General features: G+C 53.0%; 1 protein-coding gene and 1 long non-coding RNA gene across 2 annotated transcripts in view; one reads left to right on the forward strand and one right to left on the reverse strand.

Moving 5' to 3' along the window:
• The window catches only part of LOC146860809 (sperm-specific sodium:proton exchanger-like), a 5,538,638-nt gene that overhangs the window by 828,552 nt on the left and 4,685,212 nt on the right, over window positions 1-24,874 (forward strand). The window lies entirely within an intron of this gene.
• Window positions 16,067-16,895, reverse strand: LOC146860811 (uncharacterized). The gene is made up of 3 exons (XR_014979208.1): window positions 16,835-16,895; window positions 16,261-16,330; window positions 16,067-16,170 (listed from the first exon to the last, which is right to left on the reverse strand). It is a non-coding gene; the product is annotated as an uncharacterized LOC146860811 (long non-coding RNA).

A 24,874-nucleotide genomic window follows, 5' to 3' on the forward strand; every position in this document is an offset into this window, starting at 1 on the left:
GCCACTGAAATACCATGGAGAGCATGAGACAATAGCGAAACACAGGAAAAGGAGTCTGACATAGCACCCAGGTCCTGGGGACAATCCAGCACTGCATCTGCACCACACAGCGTTTGCGAAAATACCGATGACCAGGGACCATATCCATGAACTTGAGACACATGCTGCATAGGTAATGCTGAAAACATGCACAACATGACTCGGTCACTGCACATTGCGTGTGTGTCCAGGCACATCACACACTGCCCAGACCCAGCAAGTGGTAATCAGGATTTAACACATAGGCATTGCCCGCCCCAACAAGACCCTACACGAGGCAAATTGTGGAGACACAGGTGGCACCAACATCTCATGGTCTGGGTGATACACACAGGGGCAGGCAAAAAGCAAGATTTGACGCCAAACAGCCAAGGTGCGCCTGTACAAATAATGAGGTACCAGTGCCCATCCTCAGATGAGTATAACAAGACACACAGGCACTGGCAACTGTGAGTATGAAGAAGGACAATCAGGTCAGGCTGCACAGTGGACACCTGTACAAATTAGCACGTCTATATACATGGTGACAGGGGACAATGGCACAGAGCACAACTTACGCTGTAGACACTGACAGTGGCCACGTTCATGATGACACATACACCACTGAGGAAAAGGTGCCCCAGGGGACAGTAGTGGGCACGCAACTACATGCTACTGAATGGTAATGACAGCAACACACGTCACCATCCCTGCACTATGTGTATCGCACAGTCATGCACATCATGTCACAGGCCACTACATAGGACATGCGCGCTGTAAGGCATGACACATGAGAGACCAACTCCCATGTCTGGAGTCAGCATCAGTGCCAACTGACATGGAACCCACATGCAGTGAACTTGACAGTGCACAGGCAAGGTCCCACAACCTGTTACACACCACCCCCACACATGATGCTACAGACATTGTTCCCGTGGACAAAGCGCCAGCCGACATTACCCTGGGAAGGAGTGACTACACACAGACCAGGGAACACATTGCAAGGAGGGGAAGGGTGGCAGGGGCACAGCGCTATACTGGGCCAAACAGGATCTGCACAGCACCTTTAAACCCTGCCAGTGGATTCATGCTACTGTGCCCTTACAAATGCCGGTGACACACAACAAACACACATGTACCTACCCCCTTCCGGCTGCTGCATCGCCTGTAAGCGCCTCTCCAGGTCTGGAAAGACCACCGGCAGCACACGCCTGTGGAGGTGGCTCAGACGGCGGCGGCCGCGGTTCTTGTGGCTCTCAGGTGAGTCCCCCAGCAGGAGCCGTGCAATCCTCCGCGTCCAGCACCGGATATCCTGCCAGCGTTTCCTCACCTGGGCCAGGCGCCGCCTCCGACCATCCACTCCCCTCACGGCACTGACGGCGGTCAGCCAGATCTGCTCCTTGGCAGTGGCGCCTACCTGTGAGGAGGAACAAGTGACACCACATCAATACACCAGCCACATGTCACAGAGAGACATATGGGTACAAATTAGCTGGTAACAACAAGGCATGTCATGCAGCCAACGCATTGCAGCTTTGTCATAGGGACATCATCCCCTGGTGAGGGAAAAAGCAGTACGTGCCACAGTGGGTACACAGGTGGAATGATGGCAATGTCACAATCAATGATCTAGGCTCACACTGTGCATCACACCCACCCCTCCTGGCTCAGGGCACTGCTGTGAGGACTCCACACCCACCCCTCCTGTCTCAGGGCACTGCTGGGAGGACTCTGCACCCACCCCTCCTGTCTCAGGGCACTGCTGGGAGGACTCTGCACACACCCCTCCTGTCTCAGGGCACTGCTGGGAGGACTCTGCACACACCCCTCCTGTCTCAGGGCACTGCTGTGAGTGATAGGCCCCCACCCCTCCTGTCTCAGGGCACTGCTGTGAGGACTCCACACCCACCCCTCCTGTCTCAGGGCACTGCTGGGAGGACTCTGCACCCACCCCTCCTGTCTCAGGGCACTGCTGGGAGGACTCTGCACACACCCCTCCTGTCTCAGGGCACTGCTGTGAGTGATAGGCCCCCACCCCTCCTGTCTCAGGGCACTGCTGGGAGGACTCTGCACACACCCCTCCTGTCTCAGGGCACTGCTGTGAGTGATAGGCCCCCACCCCTCCTGTCTCAGGGCACTGCTGTGAGGACTCCACACCCACCCCTCCTGTCTCAGGGCACTGCTGGGAGGACTCTGCACCCACCCCTCCTGTCTCAGGGCACTGCTGGGAGGACTCTGCACACACCCCTCCTGTCTCAGGGCACTGCTGTGAGTGATAGGCCCCCACCCCTCCTGTCTCAGGGCACTGCTGTGAGGACTCCACACCCACCCCTCCTGTCTCAGGGCACTGCTGGGAGGACTCTGCACCCACCCCTCCTGTCTCAGGGCACTGCTGGGAGGACTCCACACCCACCCCTCCTGTCTCAGGGCACTGCTGGGAGGACTCTGCACACACCCCTCCTGTCTCAGGGCACTGCTGGGAGGACTCTGCACACACCCCTCCTGTCTCAGGGCACTGCTGTGAGGACTCCACACCCACCCCTCCTGTCTCAGGGCACTGCTGTGAGGACTCTGCACACACCCCTCCTGTCTCAGGGCACTGCTGGGAGGACTCTGCACCCACCCCTCCTGTCTCAGGGCACTGCTGGGAGGACTCTGCACCCACCCCTCCTGTCTCAGGGCACTGCTGGGAGGACTCTGCACACACCCCTCCTGTCTCAGGGCACTGCTGTGAGTGATAGGCCCCCACCCCTCCTGTCTCAGGGCACTGCTGGGAGACATCAGGCACCCCCCCCCCTGTGACCCCCCCGACAGTACATGGCATGTGTGTTACACCTGGACGCAATGGCAGAAGTCACAGTCACCACATAGGGACAGTCTGTGGCAGTGGCCTATGCACTCACCTGATAACCTGGTCGCCCATACAGCATGGAGTACTGTGGGAGGATCACATCCAGCAGAGCCATGTTCTCCTCCAGGGTGAATGGCTGTGTCCTCTCCACAGCCCTTGACATGGTTCCAGGGAATCAGTAGCAGCAGCTGGGTCGACGAATGCAAAGATGTGCAGGCAAGTGCTCCCTCATGGGACCTGGCTGCCTTATATGTGCCCTTCTGCCCAGTCTCATGCACAGGAGTACAGAGAGATTGGTCACTCACATTTGCATCCTATGTTTCCACCAATCCCTTCAAACCTAGCAGTCTGTGGGTTCTCTATCGGTTTCATTCTCCTGCATGATGTCAGCCCCACAAACACATTGCAACAAAGTAGACAAATCCCAACTGACTTCTGCTGTGCACCTTCCAGAACAATTTCCAATTTTGAACTTGGTCTCCATGACAACCAGCATGCATGTAGGCCTTAATACTTGTCCCCCATGTAATTTGGAGCATAACACACAGGTACGGTGCGTGTGGGGGCCCTAGGGCACCCCAAATGCATGGCAACGGCCCGTACATGCATGCCTACGCTCTCCATCACTTTTGGTCTGCACGCGTATGCGTACTCGTAGTGGTACGGACCGAACACTCGCATCTACGCTCACTATCACTACGGGTACGCATACGCGTGCAGACCCATAGTGATAGTGAGCGTAGATGCGAGTGTACGGTCCGTACCACTACGGGTACGCATACGCGTGCAGACCCATAGTGATAGTGAGCGTAGATGCGAGTGTACGGTCCGTACCACTACGGGTACGCATACGCGTGCAGACCCATAGTGATAGTGAGCGTAGATGCGAGTGTATGGTCCGTACCACTACGGGTACGCATACGCGTGCAGACCCATAGTGGTACGGACCGTACACTCGCATCTACGCTCACTATCACTATGGGTCTGCACGCGTATGCGTACCCGTAGTGGTACGGACCGTACACTCGCATCTACGCTCACTATCACTATGGGTCTGCACGCGTATGCGTACCCGTAGTGGTACGGACCGTACACTCGCATCTACGCTCACTATCACTATGGGTCTGCACGCGTATGCGTACCCGTAGTGGTACGGACCGTACACTCGCATCTACGCTCACTATCACTATGGGTCTGCACGCGTATGCGTACCCGTAGTGGTACGGACCGTACACTCGCATCTACGCTCACTATCACTATGGGTCTGCACGCGTATGCGTACCCGTAGTGGTACGGACCGTACACTCGCATCTACGCTCACTATCACTATGGGTCTGCACGCGTATGCGTACCCGTAGTGGTACGGACCGTACACTCGCATCTACGCTCACTATCACTATGGGTCTGCACGCGTATGCGTACCCGTAGTGGTACGGACCGTACACTCGCATCTACGCTCACTATCACTATGGGTCTGCACGCGTATGCGTACCCGTAGTGGTACGGACCGTACACTCGCATCTACGCTCACTATCACTATGGGTCTGCACGCGTATGCGTACCCGTAGTGGTACGGACCGTACACTCGCATCTACGCTCACTATCACTATGGGTCTGCACGCGTATGCGTACCCGTAGTGGTACGGACCGTACACTCGCATCTACGCTCACTATCACTATGGGTCTGCACGCGTATGCGTACCCGTAGTGGTACGGACCGTACACTCGCATCTACGCTCACTATCACTATGGGTCTGCACGCGTATGCGTACCCGTAGTGGTACGGACCGTACACTCGCATCTACGCTCACTATCACTATGGGTCTGCACGCGTATGCGTACCCGTAGTGGTACGGACCGTACACTCGCATCTACGCTCACTATCACTATGGGTCTGCACGCGTATGCGTACCCGTAGTGGTACGAACCGTACACTCGCATCTACGCTCACTATCACTATGGGTCTGCACGCGTATGCGTACCCGTAGTGGTACGGACCGTACACTCGCATCTACGCTCACTATCACTATGGGTCTGCACGCGTATGCGTACCCGTAGTGGTACGGACCGTACACTCGCATCTACGCTCACTATCACTATGGGTCTGCACGCGTATGCGTACCCGTAGTGGTACGGACCGTACACTCGCATCTACGCTCACTATCACTATGGGTCTGCACGCGTATGCGTACCCGTAGTGGTACGAACCGTACACTCGCATCTACGCTCACTATCACTATGGGTCTGCACGCGTATGCGTACCCGTAGTGGTACGGACCGTACACTCGCATCTACGCTCACTATCACTATGGGTCTGCACGCGTATGCGTACCCGTAGTGGTACGAACCGTACACTCGCATCTACGCTCGCCATCACGATGGGTACACATACGGCAGCACTCCCACAGTGATTTGGGAACATGCACAGGCCCTCTCAGCAGCAGTACGGCGGATTTTACACATCACTGTGGTGATAGGCGACACACATGTCGGAATAGGGCGGACATACTTGTCCATGGATGGACATACTTGTCCAGGAATGGACACCAAGGCATCGTCTGTGCATTACCACATGTGTTGGGCACAGGTGTCACAGGCTGTGATGTGGAACATGCCTCCTGAGTGGAGAAGGCACCAGATGTATGATGAGATGTGTACATGTGTACTGTGTGAGGGTGCAATGTGTGCCAGGCATGCCCTTGACTCCTTTGACATGTGTGCATGTGGGACTGCGCACTTGGGGTGAGCGTCACTGGCATGGCACGGACACCAACACACGGAAGTGTCCCATGATGCCCGGTACAGGGGTCATGACACATGACTCATCACTACCCACAGTGCACAATGTGACTATGCCATATATGTGTCCGGGATTTACATCGGGTTGATGTTGTTGCACCCTCAAAAGCTGCAGCCGTTGCAGCAACCGACATGTGGCTGTGTGTAGATTGTCATTGCACACTGTTCCCAACACCATGCCACATGTGTTACCGGATGTGAGGTGCACATGTATGCAAGGGACACGGAGTAGCGTGACAAGGCCATGTCAGCAAACTCACAAGGAATGTGTGGGGAGTCATGACATGTGCACCTTCATGGCAAGGTGTGTGGGCTGGACTAGTGTAATGTCATGTGACCTGTGGCTCAAGTGTTCCGCTGCCAGTCTCTGCAATCAGCATCACACTTCTGCTGATGTGTGGGTGTATGTCACTCCTGTCTTGCGTCGGGCAGTGCACTTGCACTGGGACACAGCTATTCCCATGGCGTGGCATGGGGAGGTTCTCAATCACCGTGTGTAGCTGGGTCTTGGAAGGAGTGTCACCTTGCATCCATACGTGTCCTGGGCATGTAGCACATGCCTGACTCCCTATGTGGCATGTGTGTATTGGCAGATTTACATGTGCTCAGTAGACATGAGTTGTTCTCGTAGTGCACTCACTCTTCCTTGTCACTTCCAAATTACTGCAGAGCGCCTCCTGTTGCCCGAAGAATTCCAGACTTGGCCACCATGCAGGAGAATGACAGGATCCGGCTCTACCGCTTCACCCAACCGTTGATTCTGGAGCTGACGGCGAGACTGGCACCACACCTGCAACCGCAGCACAGGTATCCTACGGCACTGACACCCCAGCTGAAGGTAATGGCTGCCCTACATTTCCTTGCCACGGGTACCTTCCAATATACCATAGCTCATGTTGGTGGCATGTCCCAGAGCATGTTCAGCGGTGTGCTGCATGATTTCTTGGAGGCCATGTTGATTCACCTGGATGACTTCATCAAGTTCCCAACCCCTGAACAGATGACTGAGGTCAAACGTGGTTTCTATGCCCTGGGAGGGATGCCCCATGTCATTGGGTCCATAGATGGGACACATGTAGGTTTGGTACCACCACACGCACGGGAGGTGGCGTACCGCAATCGGAAGCACTACCACTCCATCAATGCCCTTGTGGTGTGTCTGTCCAACATGGTGATTTCACATGTCTGTGCTCGTTTTCCAGGATCAGCACACGATGCCTACATCATGAGGCGTAGCGGGATGCCTGATATGATGATGCAGCTGCGCAACGAACGTGCATGTGTTGTTGGTGGGTACAGTCTGTCTGTCCTGTATTCTGTTTGGCCGAGCAGCACTACCGCTTCGCCAGTTCTAACGATATCCATGTGCTTTCCATTTAGGGGACGCTGGCTATCCCAACATGCCTTGGCTGCTGACACCTCTCCGCAACCCCATCACGCCGGCCCAGCTCCGCTACAACACCGCCCATGGCCGGACAAGGCGAGTGATAGAGAGGACGTTTGGCATGCTGAAGAGCCGATTCCGGTGCCTCCACAAGACCGGCGGCGCACTCCCATATGCCCCGGCGAAGGTCTGCAAGATCTTCATGGTCTGCTGCATGCTGCACAACATGGCAGTTGAAAGAGCTGTGCCCCTCATCCTGGATCAAGATGACGAGGACCATCCACCCGTGGAGGACGAAGGGCTTGGCAATGGGGCTAGTGATGTGGAGGATGTGGAGCCGCAAGAGGACATCCGGACTCGGCTCATACGCGACTTCTTTGCTTAGTGGTGAGTACCAGGGTCTGAGTGTGCACGCATTGGTCCCCGTGTGGCATGCGTTGTGATGTGTGTCTCCACCTGCATGTATGGCACGTGGGTCAGAGGTGTGTGTGGGTGTGTCACTGGAGTGATGGTGGCAGTGATGGTAGTATTTCCCCAGGCATAATTGTGACCTAGCATGTTGTCATACATACATGTGTCGAGTAAATGCACATGCAAGTGGCTGTGCTTCTTGTGGCTGACTTCTTGTGTGTCTCTCTTCCCCAGGTACCTGCGCATGCCGTTTGCTGGTTGCATTGTTGTGGCACTGCTATTCCTCATGGACATGGCATCGTGGGCTGACTCAGCGTTACAGGCACGGACACGTTTGGAAGTCTCCATGGGGTAAGGGATGCATCTGGGGTGTATTGGGTGTGGCAGTTGTTCACGATGTGTGCACACTGCCCCGGTCGGGGTTTGGGTCCTCTGCAGACATGTGGCATCCCCATGGGACACGACATGCAGCTGGGTACACCTGAATAGATGGGCTGCCTGGTTGTCAGTCATCAGTGATGGGATGGTGGATTGTGATGAAGGCATCAATGTGTGTGACACTGCCCTCGGACACATACGGTTAACATTGTCTTGACATGGCGTGGGACTTCCACATCAGCGGATGTATGGTGTATGGCAGGCTCTCCGTGAGCAGCTGTGGGTATTTAGCTATTATCCGACACTTGTGTGCCAGTTCCATGGCTATCACGCATTTGTGCTGCAGAAGGGGGGTGCCAGTGTTGGAGCCACATGTTACTCCACATGATGTGTTCATGTGTACTTCAAGTTGCCTCTGCAATCCCAAACACATGACTATTAAAGGTGTCCCTATGCCTCCAAGGTGCCTCTTCTCAGTCAATGCTGGTGTGTTGGCACGGTGCATCCTGCATGTCTGGCATGGTATTCCCTGATTGTGGCTATGTGTCAATGTGTCGAGTGGCAAGATGCAAGCTGTGTGTGTGTGCTGAGACTGTGTAATGGGCATGATGTCCATGACTGTGTGGGTATTGTGACATGTGCCATCCCCATGCATCCAACGTTGTCCATGACCCCATTCTCTGCATCCACCGGACTCAAGCTTGCAGGACATGGTTCTGCCACCTGTCTACACGTACCTGGGTGCCCCCCAGGACACGGGCCAGGATCCCTGACCTCTGCGCATGACTGTTGCTGTACTCAATGTGTCTGTCAGCACGGTTGTTCGGCCACCCCCTCAGCTGGTTCTGACCATCACGGGTGTGTATGGTGCTCCATGTCTGTCTTGCCTAGAAAACTGTGACCCATGTGTCCTGTGCCAGACTCAGGCCCCAGGGTATGGATGGTTGAAGTGAACAGATGACTCAGGCATGTTTAGACTGTACAAGACACATGTTAGGTAATAATGCTACCAGCAGGCATCTACTCTTAATAGTGTGATTTATTATTGGGGGGGGGGGGGCCAAGTGAGGGCCTTTCCGGGATTAGGGAATCCAAAGTTCAGTAGGGGAGTTGGTGTCCTTGCCATTGGAAATCCTCAGAGTCCATGCCACAGTCTTTGTCAACATTGGTCAGCCAGTGACCAGCAGGGCCATGTGGCAGAGAATGTCTCTTGATGCTGTGATGCTGTTGCTCCAGTGGGCCAGGTGCCAGGCCAGGTGTCCTGGGAGATGGTGATGTAGCAGCCACCCTCACGGTCCTTTCCGTGGACGACCCGGCTTCCTGCGGGGAACCTCAGCAGCAGGCCGTGACGACGTCTGGGATGCTCCGTCGGATGTTTCCTCCTCCTCCTCATGATCCCTCCCTGTGGGTGGTGATGTTCTCCGCCTTCTGGCACAGGGAGGGTCGGCCATGGTGTCGGCCATCCGACGGAGTTCAGCGTGAATCCCCTGGGACGCCGTCACTTGCTGAGCCTGTCTGTCCTCCATCCTCCGTTGGTGTAGCTGTAGACAGGCTATTAGCTCCGCATGTTGCTGGGCCTGCTGGACCTTGATCCCCTCGAGGACGGACACAACCTGGGCCATGCCCGTGGTGTCCTGCCGGTATGAGTCCAGGATGTTACGGACATGGGAAAATACCGGATCCCCAGCCAACTGGTCAGGCTCGCGCCTCCGCCGCTCTCCACTCCCACCACCCCTGCCCACTTGCGTCTGGCCTGCACTTGTGGGCACATGGGGTCTCCGGGACCCCTGAGGGGTGGCATTGGCGTTGTCGCCTGCCTCCTCCTGGGTGCCCGGGACACCGTGTCCCTCCTGGCGAGCCTGGCTGCATTGTGGTGTTGGGGCAGGGATCCTGGGTGTCTCCTGGGATGTGGCAGGAGTGGGGGTGGTGGTTGGCACGGTTGTACCTGACGCAGGTGCTGCAGGTGGTTGGACACCAGAGGGGCCAGGTCGGTCGGGGTCGTCCGCAGAGTGGTGAGAGTGGTCGCTGCCGGTGGGATCGGTCTCCTGCAGATCCGGGTCCTGTGAGTGTTCCCCCCCAGTGTTGGGGGGTGCAGCACGACGTTGACCTGTGTGTGAGAGAGAAAATGTTAATTTTGATCCATGCAACATCCATGTTTCATCCGTTACAAAGTTGGCACATTTCCTCTTGGAATTAGGATCTGTCTTGCATTCCACTCACAGTGCACTTGTGCATGTGTGTGTCCCTTGGGCACCAATTTGGCCCCTTTAACTATGTGTGGCACAGTCTTACTTGCTGCGTCAAGTGTGACTGCAGTCAGCAGTGGAGTGTGCATGTGTGCCGAGCTATGCGTTTGCGCCTTCCTTGTAGCACTGTACATGTGCACATGGAGTGGATCCACACACTCATATGATGCAGGTGGCTGTCCTTGTGCTCGTGTACAGGTTGTAACATGGCCCTGCGTTTTGCCATGATGAAGAGGGGGGGTTCTGGCACTGGGCACCCTTGTCTACATGCACGCAGTCCACCTGCTGACGAGCAGACATTCCCACACACCAAAGGACTGATTTGCTCTCCCTGTGTCTCCCTCCTTCTCTGTCCCCCTCTCCCTCCCTCTCTGTCCCCCTCTCCCTCCCTCCGTGTGTCAGCCTCCTCCCTCTGTCCGTCTCCCTCCCTCTCTGTCCCTCTCTCCCTCCCTCTCTGTCCCCCTCTCCCTCCCTCTCTGTCCCCCTCTCCCTCCCTCTGTGTCCCCCTCTCCCTCCCTCCGTGTGTCAGCCTCCTCCCTCTGTCCGTCTCCCTCCCTCTCAGTCCCCCTCTCCCTCCCTCTCTGTCCCCCTCTCCCACCCTCTGTGTCCCCCTCTCCCTCCCTCCGTGTGTCAGCCTCCTCCCTCTGTCCGTCTACCTCCCTCTCAGTCCCCCTCTCCCTCCCTCCCTGTCCCCCTCTCCCACCCTCTGTGTCCCCCTCTCCCTCCCTCCGTGTGTCAGCCTCCTCCCTCTGTCCGTCTCCCTCCCTCTCAGTCCCCCTCTCCCTCCCTCCCTGTCCCCCTCTCCCACCCTCTGTGTCCCCCTCTCCCTCCCTCCGTGTGTCAGCCTCCTCCCTCTGTCCGTCTCCCTCCCTCTCAGTCCCCCTCTCCCTCCCTCTCTGTCCCCCTCTCCCTCCCTCTGTGTCCCCCTCTCCCTCCCTCCGTGTGTCAGCCTCCTCCCTCTGTCCGTCTCCCTCCCTCTCAGTCCCCCTCTCCCTCCCTCCCTGTCCCCCTCTCCCACCCTCTGTGTCCCCCTCTCCCTCCCTCCGTGTGTCAGCCTCCTCCCTCTGTCCGTCTCCCTCCCTCTCAGTCCCCCTCTCCCTCCCTCTCTGTCCCCCTCTCCCTCCCTCTGTGTCCCCCTCTCCCTCCCTCCGTGTGTCACCCTCTGTCACCTTGGCCCAGCTTCCTGGGCACACACTGTTAGCAGATCTTTGAGTGGCCCTTGTCCTGTTGATGTGAGTTTGTTTCTGATCTCCAGGCACCCATTTTGTCTGCTGTGTGTCTGTGCGCTGCTGCTGTGGTGGTGTGTGCTGCCACTCTTTCACACTGTTGGCTGTTCATTAGCTGCTGGCATGTGCAAAACAGTGCCTTCACCCCCATGTGTTGATGCAAGGCGTCCGCCATTTGCTGGCAAGTCATTCCTGTGTTGGGACACAGTGTTTGTCTGGCTGTGACCTAGGCCATATGGGCAGAGGGCATTGTTGTCTGCTTTGGAGTCGCACTATGTGATTCTTGGTGCCCAGCCTCCCGCCATCCGGGTTACCGTGTCATGTGTTGTTGTCTTCTGTGGCCTGTGACTTGACATTGTCCAGCTGGGTGCATGGGGCATGGTGGCAGCAGTGGCATGTGCCTGCTCATGGAGTGTGGTTGAGTAATGCGATGGCTTGTGGTGGTTGCGTGCCTGTTATTGATTTTGGTTGTGGTTGCAGTTCCCCCCATGTGAGGTGCGTTGTTTGTGTACTCACCCGGGTCTCGGAGTCCTTCTACTCCTTCAACTGCCTCCACCGGCAGTATGGCCATCACCCTCTCCTCCCAGGGATGGTACTGTACGGCTCTGCGGGAGGGCCCTCCTCCGGTGGCGTTGGCCTGGTCGTGTTCCTCCTGCCTCTTGGCTCTGACCCTCCTCCGCAGATCGTACCACCTGTTCTGGCAATCCTGCTTGGTCCTCCTGGTGTCCGCAACAGCATTCACAGCATCGACGATGGTCTGCCACATGGCTGTTTTGGCTGCCTGGCTGGTGCTTCTGACCAATGTTCCAAAGATCTGTGGCTCGACTCTGAGGATTTGATCAACAAGGACCTCCAACTCTCGGTGACTGAACTTTGGATTCTTGGTAGTGGGCATGGTGAGGGGTGTGGGTGGGGATGGTGTGGGTGTGGGGGGGGGTGTGGATGTTGGGGGGGGGTGTGGATGGTTGTGTGTGTGTGTGTGAATGTGATGAGAGGGTGTTTGTGAGGGTGGTCGTTTGAAGGTGTGCAAGTGTAAGGTGTGGTGTAGCTTGTAGTCTGGTTCTGTGGTGTCTGGCAGCAGTGAGTCTGTTGGAAAGGCTCATGGTTTGTGTGTGTGGGCCCTTTTTATTGGTCCATGGGTGGGTGTGGCAGTTTTTGAATTTTGGGTGGGTGTGTTATAAGGAGTGGTGGTGTATTGGGCCTCTGTTTGTTTTTGGCAGTTGCAGGTCAGTGTTGTGTTATTTAAGTGGTTGTTGGCCATGTTTAGTGGCTGTGTGCCTTTCGACTGGTGTATTCTTGTGTTGTTTTATTTTGTCCTGGTTGTGTACGTGCGTTTTGAGCGTGTGTACGGTGTGTACATGGGCCATTTGGTTGTACGATTTTGTCCTTGTGTGTGGCTTTGTAAGACTCGTACATGCGGTTGTGATGTTGGGGCATGGGGTGCGCTCCGTACTTAGGAGGTTGTGTTGGGGGTGCACCAGGAACGTACTGGGGTGGGGGTACGACTGGAACGTACTGGGGTGTAGGTACACGGGGGGTACGACACGTACAGGGGTGGGGGGTGTACATTGACGGTGGTACGACACGTACTGGGGTGGGGGTACGACTGGAACGTACTGGGGTGTAGGTACACGGGGGGTACGACACGTACTGGGGTGGGGGGGTGTACATTGACGGTGGTACGACACGTACTGGGGTGGGGGTACGACTGGAACGTACTGGGGTGTAGGTACACGGGGGGTACGACACGTACTGGGGTGGGGGTACGACTGGAACGTACTGGGGTGTAGGTACACGGGGGGTATGACACGTACTGGGGTGGGGGTACGACTGGAATGTACTGGGGTGTACATAGACGGTGGTACGACACGTACAGGGGTGGGGGGGTGTACATTGACGGTGGTACGACACGTACTGGGGTGGGGGTACGACTGGAACGTACTGGGGTGTAGGTACACGGGGGGTACGACACGTACTGGGGTGGGGGTACGACTGGAACGTACTGGGGTGTAGGTACACGGGGGGTATGACACGTACTGGGGTGGGGGTACGACTGGAATGTACTGGGGTGTACATAGACGGTGGTACGACACGTACAGGGGTGGGGGGGTGTACATTGACGGTGGTACGACACGTCCTGGGGTGGGGGTACGACTGGAACGTACTTGGGTGTAGGTACACGGGGGTACGACACGTCCAGGGGTGGGGGTACGACTGGAACATACTGGGGTGGGGGTACACGGGGGTACGACACGTACAGGGGTGGGGGGGTGTACATTGACGGTGGTACGACACGTACTGGGGTGGGGGTACGACTGGAACGTACTGGGGTGTAGGTACACGGGGGGTACGACACGTACAGGGGTGGGGGGTGTACATTGACGGTGGTACGACACGTACTGGGGTGGGGGTACGACTGGAACGTACTGGGGTGTAGGTACACGGGGGGTATGACACGTACTGGGGTGGGGGTACGACTGGAATGTACTGGGGTGTACATAGACGGTGGTACGACACGTACAGGGGTGGGGGGGTGTACATTGACGGTGGTACGACACGTCCTGGGGTGGGGGTACGACTGGAACGTACTGGGGTGTAGGTACACGGGGGGTACGACACGTACTGGGGTGGGGGTACGACTGGAACGTACTGGGGTGTAGGTACACGGGGGGTATGACACGTACTGGGGTGGGGGTACGACTGGAATGTACTGGGGTGTACATAGACGGTGGTACGACACGTACAGGGGTGGGGGGGTGTACATTGACGGTGGTACGACACGTCCTGGGGTGGGGGTACGACTGGAACGTACTTGGGTGTAGGTACACGGGGGTACGACACGTCCAGGGGTGGGGGTACGACTGGAACATACTGGGGTGGGGGTACACGGGGGTACGACACGTACAGGGGTGGGGGGGTGTACATTGACGGTGGTACGACACGTCCTGGGGTGGGGGTACGACTGGAACGTACTTGGGTGTAGGTACACGGGGGTACGACACGTCCAGGGGTGGGGGTACGACTGGAACATACTGGGGTGGGGGTACACGGGGGTACGACACGTACAGGGGTGGGGGGGTGTACATTGATGGTGGTACGACACGTACTGGGGTGGGGGTACGACTGGAACGTACTGGGGTGTAGGTACACGGGGGGTACGACACGTACAGGGGTGGGGGGTGTACATTGACGGTGGTACGACACGTACTGGGGTGGGGGTACGACTGGAACGTACTGGGGTGTAGGTACACGGGGGGTATGACACGTACTGGGGTGGGGGTACGACTGGAATGTACTGGGGTGTACATAGACGGTGGTACGACATGTACAGGGGTGGGGGGGTGTACATTGACGGTGGTACGACACGTCCTGGGGTGGGGGTACGACTGGAACGTACTTGGGTGTAGGTACACGGGGGGTACGACACGTCCAGGGGTGGGGGTACGACTGGAACGTACTGGGGTGGGGGTACACGGGGGTACGACACGTACAGGGGTGGGGGGGTGTACATTGACGGGGGTATGACACGTACTGGGGTGGGGGTTCGACTGGAACGTACTGGGGTGTACCTAGACGGGTGGGGGTATACATACACGGGGGGTACGTGTCGGACGTACGGGGGCTGGGGGGAGTGTTGGGCGCGTATGCGGGCACATGTCTCCATGGTTGCTATGGGTGTTCGGTGCGGACGGTGTTTTTTCCATACGGTTGTACGGTCGGACGCACGGGATGGATCGTGATTCCTCGGTCGGACTTGGCTTTTCACGTTTGTAAGGTAAATCGTCCGAGGACGTGTCGGACACATTTTCCGACCCGAGGACGTGTGGGGAATGATTCCCAGTGCGGTTCGTATGGACTTTTTACCATGCGAATCGTGATTGCCAGTTCGTACGGCACTTGTACGATTCGTACGGTAAAAAGACCCGATACGAGTCGCACGGGGGAATTTTTTACCGGATTGTGATCGGCACCTTAGTGAAGATTTTTGTAAATGTCTCCATATACATTGGTTAAGATGGAAGTAACATCCTTGGATAGCTGTATGGGGGTACAGTTTTAGAATGGAATTTATCATGGCTTGCTCAAAGTCTATGATAATTGTTTGAGGGTAAAAATCATTAGATTCTTGTTTTACTTTTCCTAGCATTTCATTATATGTTGTGTTTTGTTTGTTAGGTAATAGTGCATAAATTAAAGGTATGGAAGTGTTGTGATATTGACCGTGTATTGTGTAAAGCTGATAGAATGGTTTTGGGCATATTGTAAAGGTGCCATCCATCATCCATGTTTGGCATTGTTGCAGTTTAGTTATATTGTTTGCAGTAGCAAACATTATGATTCTTTTTTCTGGGCTTTTGTTATAAAAAAAAATAAAAGGTTCATTATTGTGGGTGATACTTAATTCTGGTGGAATGATGATCTCTTGAAAAGTTTTAGGGGATGGTATAGTTGTCGTGGTTGCTTTTTTGGTCCTAGCAATAGTTCTTTTTATAGAAGCAATTGATGGTAATTGGCCTCTTGCTTCTTTGGGCACTCTAGGTAATAGTTCTTTTAGGATTACACTTGTAGCAGTTTGTGAACCTGTGCTTAATTCTTTGATATTTTCAAGAGTTGATCTGACTTCTATTTCAGAGAGATTGGGTGGATGGTTATGCTCTCTTGTATATAGTACGGTTGTTTCTCTTGTTGTTGCTCGGCCGTAGCATTTGTTAGAATAATATTTAGTACACTTCCAGTTCACTTTTCGGTCCGTCTGCTTTTCTTGGGTGTATGTGTAACCCATGTAACACAATAGGAATTTTCCTTTCTGCGAAGTTATAAATTGGGCTTCTTCTGTCATCGTGATGTGTTACAATTCTGGAAAAAATGTATATGAAAATATATGCTATAGTACTTTATATCTTTATATGAAATTAGCAAAAAAGCATTTTTTTTATATATTCTTACCAAGTCTTTTTTGTTGTATTTGAATGAAGATGTTGTTTGTCGCAAAAATGTTGTTTAGTTGATTTAGTCTCTGAAAGTTAAAGAACATTTATTGTTGTGGTTGGTTTAGTTTTTTAAGTGGGGTGGTATTGCTGTTTGGTATAGACTATATTTTTATTGAAGAAACTTATTTTATTGTTTTACAAATTAACAATTCAAAAAACATTCCCCCACCTTCATCTGTCCCGGAAGTACCACACATTTATCATCAAGACCAATTATTCAGGAGAATGAACAACCTTTCCACCCAGTTCTCTACCCCCCCCCTCCCCCACCACATGTCAATGTACCCCCGTCTCCTACCCCTATTACTATGTGCCCCTCCTGCCTAATAAATAAGATGCAGTAGCCTAACCTCTCACTAAGCAAACAGAGCCTACCCTCATGCCCAGTGGTATAGACTATAGGTGTTAATTTATACAGGTTTTTTACAATTTAAAAAAGAGAACATGGATTTGTTTAGGGGTTTAGGATGTTTTGGGGTTTGAGTAGGATTTAATTAATATTTTATAAAGTATTTTGATAGTATACTTACTTTTTAGTGAGTCTTTTCTGGCAATCTTCAATATTTTCTTTAGCTGTTTGGAGTAATATCTGTAGTGGAAACATAAAGAGATGGAATATATAAGTTAGTTATTTATTTGAGTAAAGATAAATTAGTGTTTTAGTTTAATTTGGCAGTTTAGTTAGAAAAGAATATTTACTTACGTTTTTAGAATAGTAATAGGATGTAGGTTTCTTCTGTTTAGTAGAGCTTCTTCTTCCTTCAATGCTTTGGTTTAAGGCACCGTGGAACACTTGTTTTAATTGGTTTATATAGTGGTTTCAAATTGTTTCTTGAATGTTATTGGTTGTTTTCTGTATGTGGCCTTTCTATTGGATGGTTTGAATTTTTTTTAGTTAATTGGTTTCCTTTTATGGAAAATGCTAAGTAAGAGTATATTTAGTTTTAAAGGAGGAGAGTTTTAAATTATTATATATAAAAAGATTGTTTATAATGTGTACTAATTTTATTTAAATGTGTTCGAAATGCCAATGTGATAATTATTTTAGTTTTTTTTTATTATGTTGTTAAATATAGAGATCGCTATAAATGTTATGTTTATGTTTAAGTAGAATCTCATTTGAAAATGTATGTTTTGGTAAAATATTGTCTTTATGTTGTTGAAAGTATTGGTTTTATTAGTATTAGAATTGTCGATATATTTAAAAAAACGATATTATTGATGTCTATATTTTGGTTATCGATATTTGTGACATGTGTCATATTTATTAACTTATGTCGATATTTAGTATTTCGATATTAATGTGTGCGATATTTGTGTGATCGATATAATTGTATTACGATATTGTAGCGTCGATATTAGTGTAGTTTTTTAAATAAGTATACAATGTCGATATTTTTGATGTCGATATATTTGTTGCGATATTTGTGTAGTTCGATAATGTGTCTGTCGATAATATGTCAGAGATCCACGTAGCTCACACGCGCACAGAGGTGCAAGCGCTTTTGGACACTGCTCTCCCACTACATATTTGGGACTCGGATTCAGACTATCTTTCATGCCTCGTCAACAGGTGGCCTGGATGTTTTTTTCAGAATTGTGTGCTCTGGCCTTGTGACCTCCTTCCATACTCTGTTTGGTGTGATCCCCGCATTTCATCATTCGATTTGTTCTAGCGTCTTCGGAGGTCTCCCTTTGCTTCTCGCACTCGTGGCTAGGGTGCTATTGTTGATCTGCGTACTACGCTGTGGCTTCACAACTTGCGTTAGAAGACAGCATGCACCGTCTGCTCCATCTTCGGAAACAGATGCTTGAATTCTACGGCACTCTGCCGCTGGCGACCTTAAGCAGTGCCAATGGATTGTCCTTCCGGTTTCCCTTCTTTACCAGCGTGCAACCTGTCTTTCATTGCCTAGATTGTCCATTCGAATGGGCTCTGGATTCATGCCTGTGTAACTCGGTGTCTCCTGACCCGGATTATGATCGACTGATGGGCCCCTTAGTGGCTCATGAGTTGGACTGCTCTGGTGTCGGGATTATGGCCTGTGCTGCAGCACATGGAGTCCTTGGGAATTGGGACATCGGAACGGCTGCAACTGAATTCTTATCCAGAAGTTATCTTGATGTCCCCACCTGTTGTCCACAAATGGTGCTGGATGCCCCGATTATTGAGGAACACGTGTGTTCTTTCCCCTTGCTGAACTGGATGGCAGATAATTTTGCGGAACATTCGAATGATTTCCTCTTGGAAGCTGTTGCGACTTATTGTGCTTATACCTTGATGGATTGACTTTAGCCCTGCTCATTTCATGGTGCATCCATCGATGTTATGTTTTTTCCCCTTTTACATGGTTCATTTCCCTGCACCATCGTTCATCATTGACATTTCTTTTCTGACTTTTTCGCTTCCCTTCTATGGACTTCCAGTTCATGCCCTTGGTTCCGTTGTATCAGACTTGAACTCTGCGTTCTCGATTTAGCACCCCTAGTGGTTAGTGGTACGAACAAGGGGGGGTGTAGTCATGATTCCTATCTCCCTATGTACAATGCTAAGTTGGCACCACCGCGTTAGTTGTTAGTGAGCCATCTTGCCAATTTTGCTGCTTTTGCACGCGACACTGTAGTTGCGTGTAATCAATTTTAAAATGCCTACTCGAGTTAGCTTCACATGAGGATTGTCTGTTGTGTGACATCCTTCACAGTGAGCAGAGAGCTTGTACTGTACATTGTGTACACAAACAGTCTGGGTGACTAGACGGTGCATGTTGTTGTGTGCAGGTTGCTCGGCCCACTATTTAGCCATTACATGCACGCAGCTGCAGATACCTGATAGACGAATGCTTGCCATATTGTAGTGCAGCACGTTTGAGTTTCATTGTGATGGGGAACTTTCGCAGGAGAAGAGACTAGATGATCCGGTGATGTGATACCACTGAGCTGATCTGTACGGTGGGGGGTCCCCCGTTCAAGCCTAGAGACCTTCTATTAGTCGAATGATACTACTATTGGTTTACTGGCGACAGGAAGGTTGGTGTTTCCACTGTCATTTACTCATGATTGCTCCTTTCATTGTCTATGATATTGCAACTTTGATGATGCTTCTGAACTTAACCATTTGTCTGCTTATGTTAGCCACAGTACTGCATGTTAGGACGCGAGGTTCATTGAATGAACTCTTTCAACTTTACCGTGTCTGTGTCTATTCTGTTGTGGACTGATCTGAGAATAATGACGTACAGGTATGTCTGATTCCCACCATTCGTGAGAATATTGTCATGCGCTTGTTCTGGGTTGTCTATGCATTGGGACCGCCGAGCTCAACCTCAGCTAACGAATGGGACACTAAGCTAGTCGGATGAGGGGTTCTGGGTTCTGAGGGGAGTTTGTGGTACACCAAACATGTCTCCTTCGTGCCAGGCACCGCACCCCCTGCCCCTGTCTCCACTGCTGCCGTCCATGCAGAGTCTGTGGACATTCAGCGCCAGTTGCAGGTTGGTCAGACATGGCTCCTGCGTGTCCCCCATGGCCACACCAGACTGCTGACACGGATGGTGTCGTACATGGAGGGCATGTCATCAGCGATGTCTGACCAACGGATGTTGCTGAGGTCAATGGACTCGTCACTGACGGCAGCAGTGGCTCTCCTGCAGCGCTCCGTCCCCCCCTACCCCGGCACCATCCGCCCTTCCCACTCCCATGCCTGTCCCATACACACCTAGACGTCGCCATGCTCGCACCCCACCAGACACAGGCAGCACACCACCAGGGGAGGCCAAGCGCACACCTCGTGTCACGCACACACAGGGGGGAGAAGGCACAGGCACTGGGTCGGGGGGAATACAGCAGCCACGCTGTCACAGTAGGAGTCCTCAGTCCTCACGAGCCACTACCTCCGAACCACTCCTCTTGGCTCTCCTGCCCAACAGTCGGACAGGGAGTCCTTCATGGCCAGTCCGTCCCCTGCCCCAGTGTGACCCCACCCCGCAAGCTTTTGAGGGATTCCCCGGGCGGGGTAGTTGATTCCCCCCCCTTTCCACACCCTCCCCCAGTTGCGCTGCGACCCATCCCTCCGACCCCCCCCCCTCCTTGGGGCCTGTAGTTCCTTCGGGTGCAGGGGAGACACTGGAAGAGCTTGCTGCCGTGTGCAGCGCCATACTGACCGCCTCCTTTGGCGCTGCCCCACCCCCTGTGGTGGAGTCGTCCGTCCCTGCACCCACAGCACCTACCCGTGCCCCTCCTTTCCCTGCAGTGCCTGGTTCTTCCCCCCGCATGATGCCCCCCACTCTGTGGATGATATGGTACAGTGCACTGTGCAGGCAAGCTAGGGGAGACGCGTCCCGACGTGTCCCCCTCCAGGACTTCGCATCTGGCGTGGCCCATGGGCTTGGTGAAGAGTGTACTGTAGCTACTTGTCTTCGAAATGCTGATTGTGGTTTTTTGTTTTTCCTTTGCACACAAATGTTTTTCTGGTATTGCTGTTGGTGCTGCTGCTACCTGAGTTGGGGTGGTGATGATGTGTTGTGTGTCTGGGAAATGTTGTGGTGTGCTGCTCATGGGGTGGACCCTAGTATCTTCATGCCGTCACAAGGTGACTGCATGTATTCTTAGGTGATGTTAGCTCTTACTGCATGGTGACATTGTCCCAAGGTGTGTTCCTTACTCTGTGGCACCTGCCATCTTCCCTGCAGGGTGTTTGCCAATTGTTGTGCTGAGCTGTGTCAACATTTCCTGGGTGTGTGACACGTCCCTTCGACTTTGGCCATGCATGCTCTGCTATGTCTCCACCTGCATCGTTTGTGGCATCCTTGCTGGACACTGTAGTTGTGTATGGAATGTATTGACATGACTTCATGTGGACATTTCCCTTTTCCGCACTATGCATGTGTGTACTCCCTGCCTCACACACATGTGTTACATGTTCTGCAGGGTATTTGGGCACCTGACTGACAATTGTGGGCATTGTATCTGTGTGTACTACACCCTTTTCCTTCCATGGGAGGCTACAACTTGTTGGCTGCCCCGGCACCTGTGCATTTCTATCATTCCTGGTATGTGGGTGACAGTGTGTGTTCCCTTAGGCTCTCTTACTTTAGTGGTGTTTGACATGAGGATACTGTCTTGTTGCATGATCTCAGTGTGTGTATTGTGCTGCCTCCACCATGGGTGGGTATGCATGTGTAATTTGTCATCACACCCACATGTGGTGTGTCATGCAGTGGGGGAAGGACATCCATCCTCATGGGAGTGGGACACTGCAGTCAGTGATGTGTTGTCATGGCACTCTCAACATTGTCGCACATTGTGTATGCCTTCATGCGCCCATGGAGTTTGGCTCATCGGAGGGTGATGTACACAACCCCATGGCTCTGTCCACTGCTGGGGTCCTCTACACCCACCCCTCATATGTCTGGGCAGTGCTGGGAGTGATTGGCACCCACCCCTCATATGTCTGTGCACTGCTGGGAGTCCACTGCACCCACCCCTCATATGTCTGGGCACTGCTGAGAGGGAAAGGCACCCACCCCTCATATGTCTGGGCACTGCTGGGAGTGATAGGCACCCACCCCTCATATGTCTGGGCAGTGCTGGGAGTGATTGGCACCCACCCCTCATATGTCTGGCCACTGCTGAGAGTGATAGGCACCCACCCCTCATATGTCTGGGCACTGCTGGGAGTGATAGGCACCCACCCCTCATATGTCCGGGCAGTGCTGGGAGTGATTGGCACCCACCCCTCATATGTCTGGCCACTGCTGAGAGTGATAGGCACCCACCCCTCATATGTCTGGGCACTGCTGGAAGTGATTGGCACCCACCCCTCATATGTCTGGGCACTGCTGGGAGTCCTCTGCACCCACCCCTCATATGTCTGGGCACTGCTGAGAGTGATAGGCACCCACCCCTCATATGTCTGGGCACTGCTGGGAGTGATAGGCACCCACCCCTCATATGTCTGGGCAGTGCTGGGAGTGATTGGCACCCACCCCTCATATGTCTGGGCACTGCTGGGAGTGATAGGCACCCACCCCTCATATGTCTGGGCAGTGCTGGGAGTGATTGGCACCCACCCCTCATATGTCTGGGCACTGCTGGGAGTCCTCTGCACCCACCCCTCATATGTCTGGGCACTGCTGGGAGTGATAGGCACCCACCCCTCATATGTCTGGGCACTGCTGGGAGTGATGGGCACCCACCCCTATGTATGTGTCCACTGTCGTGGTACGAGCCATACCCACGCGCTGATGTCCTGGGTACGGCCCGTACCCCAACGGCACCCCAATTTTGGGGGTGCGGCCCGTACCCATGCCCTTGGGACGTGGGTACCGGCCGTGCCGCCATTGTTGGTGTGACGTAGGGGTAGGCGTGGTATGTGCCGTACCCACGCGCTGATGCCCTGGGTGCGGCCCGTACCCCTACGGCACCCCAACTTTGGGGGTGCGGCCCGTACCCATGCCTTTGGGACGTTAGTGCAGGCCGTACCGCCATTGTTGGTGTGACGTAGGGGTAGGCGTGGTACGGTCCGTACCCACGCTCTGGGGGGCATGGGTACGTCCCGTACCACCATTGTGGTGGTGACGGGTACGCGTCCACGTCCACTTCCGTTGTGGCGGGACGTGGGATTGGTGGACACGCCCCCCGTAGTGGCCAGACAATGGAGGTAATTATTGTGCAGGTTGTATTTGTATTTTGTGGGGTGTGGGTTATGTTTCTTGCCCCTTGCACCACACCCCCCCCTTTGCCCCTGGGGGTTGTTCTGACCTTCTGCTGCGTCTGCGTCGGTTTCTGTACACGAGGTGGTAGGCTATGAGGGCCGGGATGACGCGTAGGTTGGGGTCCATGGCTGTCTGTCGCGTACCGGTGCTCCTTGTTCGCGTCGTCCTCAATTTCTCGGCAGTGACGTCGGTACGAATCGTACTTGCTGGTCCGTAGAACGCTGCCTGACTCCGTCCGGACGTCGCGTATGCGCCGTCCCGATTCAGATTTGTATGTATTTTCTGGCCGGTCGGTGTTTTTTACGACTTGTACGGAAATGGTGTTTCTGTGCGAATCGTACTTGCGAGTTTGTAAGGTGTTTTTCCCGGTTACGAGTCGGACGGAAAAAACGCTCCGTCCGACCATTCGTACCCGGGTTTTACAGGATCGGAATCGACACCTTTATATTATTGGTATACTTAAATATGTTTAGATATATTTTTAATAATATTATGCTATTTAAGATTTTTTTAATTATATTATTAATTAAAATATTAGGGGGCCTATTAGGATGTCAGACGGACCTGAGTCTGCCCGCCATCCTAGCGGGAACGGGACCGCCCGCCTGCCAATGTGGCGGTCCCGCATCCCTGATCATGATGTGACAACCACCGCGGCGGTCGCATCTGGCATTTAACATTGCGGCGGGTGCTGCTGGCTGCAGAACACGCCGCAATGGTAAAATGCCATGTGGTGCATTTCCATCCACAACGCGGCAGGCACTGCGCGTTGCCTGCCACCTTGTGCATGGACATGTAGGGGGGTACCATTGGTCCCGCCCCAAGTGCTCCCTCCCACCCCCTACCCCCTAGTGGCCCGCAAGGGGCCCCAAACTAAATCCCCGCCAGCCTTTCCATGGGAAAAACCTTCATTTGTTTGCATATACGAACACACATAGAGACCATAAGTAGTTTTCAAAACGGCTTTATGAATTGCATCATTCATAGATAACTAATTGCAATGGCTGTCAAATGTGAAACACAGTTGTGACAAAGTGACATAAAGTGCTCAGTGCTGTGGTGAAAAGTGCATAATATATACAGTGTGATTTTTGGAGGTATTAATAATTTACAGAGGCCAGTTAAGCGAATATTCGAAACAATCTGCAGATGGATTGAATGAGTCTTTTATGCAGAGTATTTCCAACTGATCCTTGAACAAATGTCGACGTTTCAACCCAAGGTAGCGTTATTCGCTAGTCAATACGGGTCTTCATCAGGACAGGGAGTGACAGCCTATGAAATAGTAAGGAATATGGTCAGGTGCGTTCGAGAGACTGAGTGCCGTTTAAATTGGTACATGCAGGGTGAAGACTCACCAAAAGGAGGCCCAATGTAACTTGTGGGGCGGTATGTAAAGAGAGGCAGACAGGAGCAGTTGTATCCTGTACGACCTGGCTAGGAATCAATTCAAGAGATTGAAATTTAGTATTGGCCCTGTAATGGCTATCAAAATGATCGCATTATTGAGGATACACTGATAAACTCACTTGGTGGGTGGGTGAATTCTTTCTCATAAATGGTTCAAGTCAATTTGAACGAATCCGCGTAGGGGATTAGTCCAGGGCGGTAAATGCGTGAGGATAGACAAAGTTTTGTCCTCAGGAGGAACGAATCACTGTGAAAATAAATAAATAAAAGGAACTCAGTCAAGATATTAAAGTTAAAAAAGGCGAGGCGTCTAACTAAGGGAGGGACAGGGTTAACGCGCATGAGGATCTCAACTCACCATAAAAATCAGCCTGGCCTTGAGCAATTACTTCATACTCAGTAGCGCGCAGGCAAGCGTCCTGTCTTTCGCGAAGTCTGTCAGCGAGT

Source organism: Triturus cristatus, chromosome 3_1 (assembly GCF_964204655.1).
Source record: "Triturus cristatus chromosome 3_1, aTriCri1.1, whole genome shotgun sequence".
NCBI lineage: Eukaryota > Metazoa > Chordata > Amphibia > Caudata > Salamandridae > Triturus > Triturus cristatus.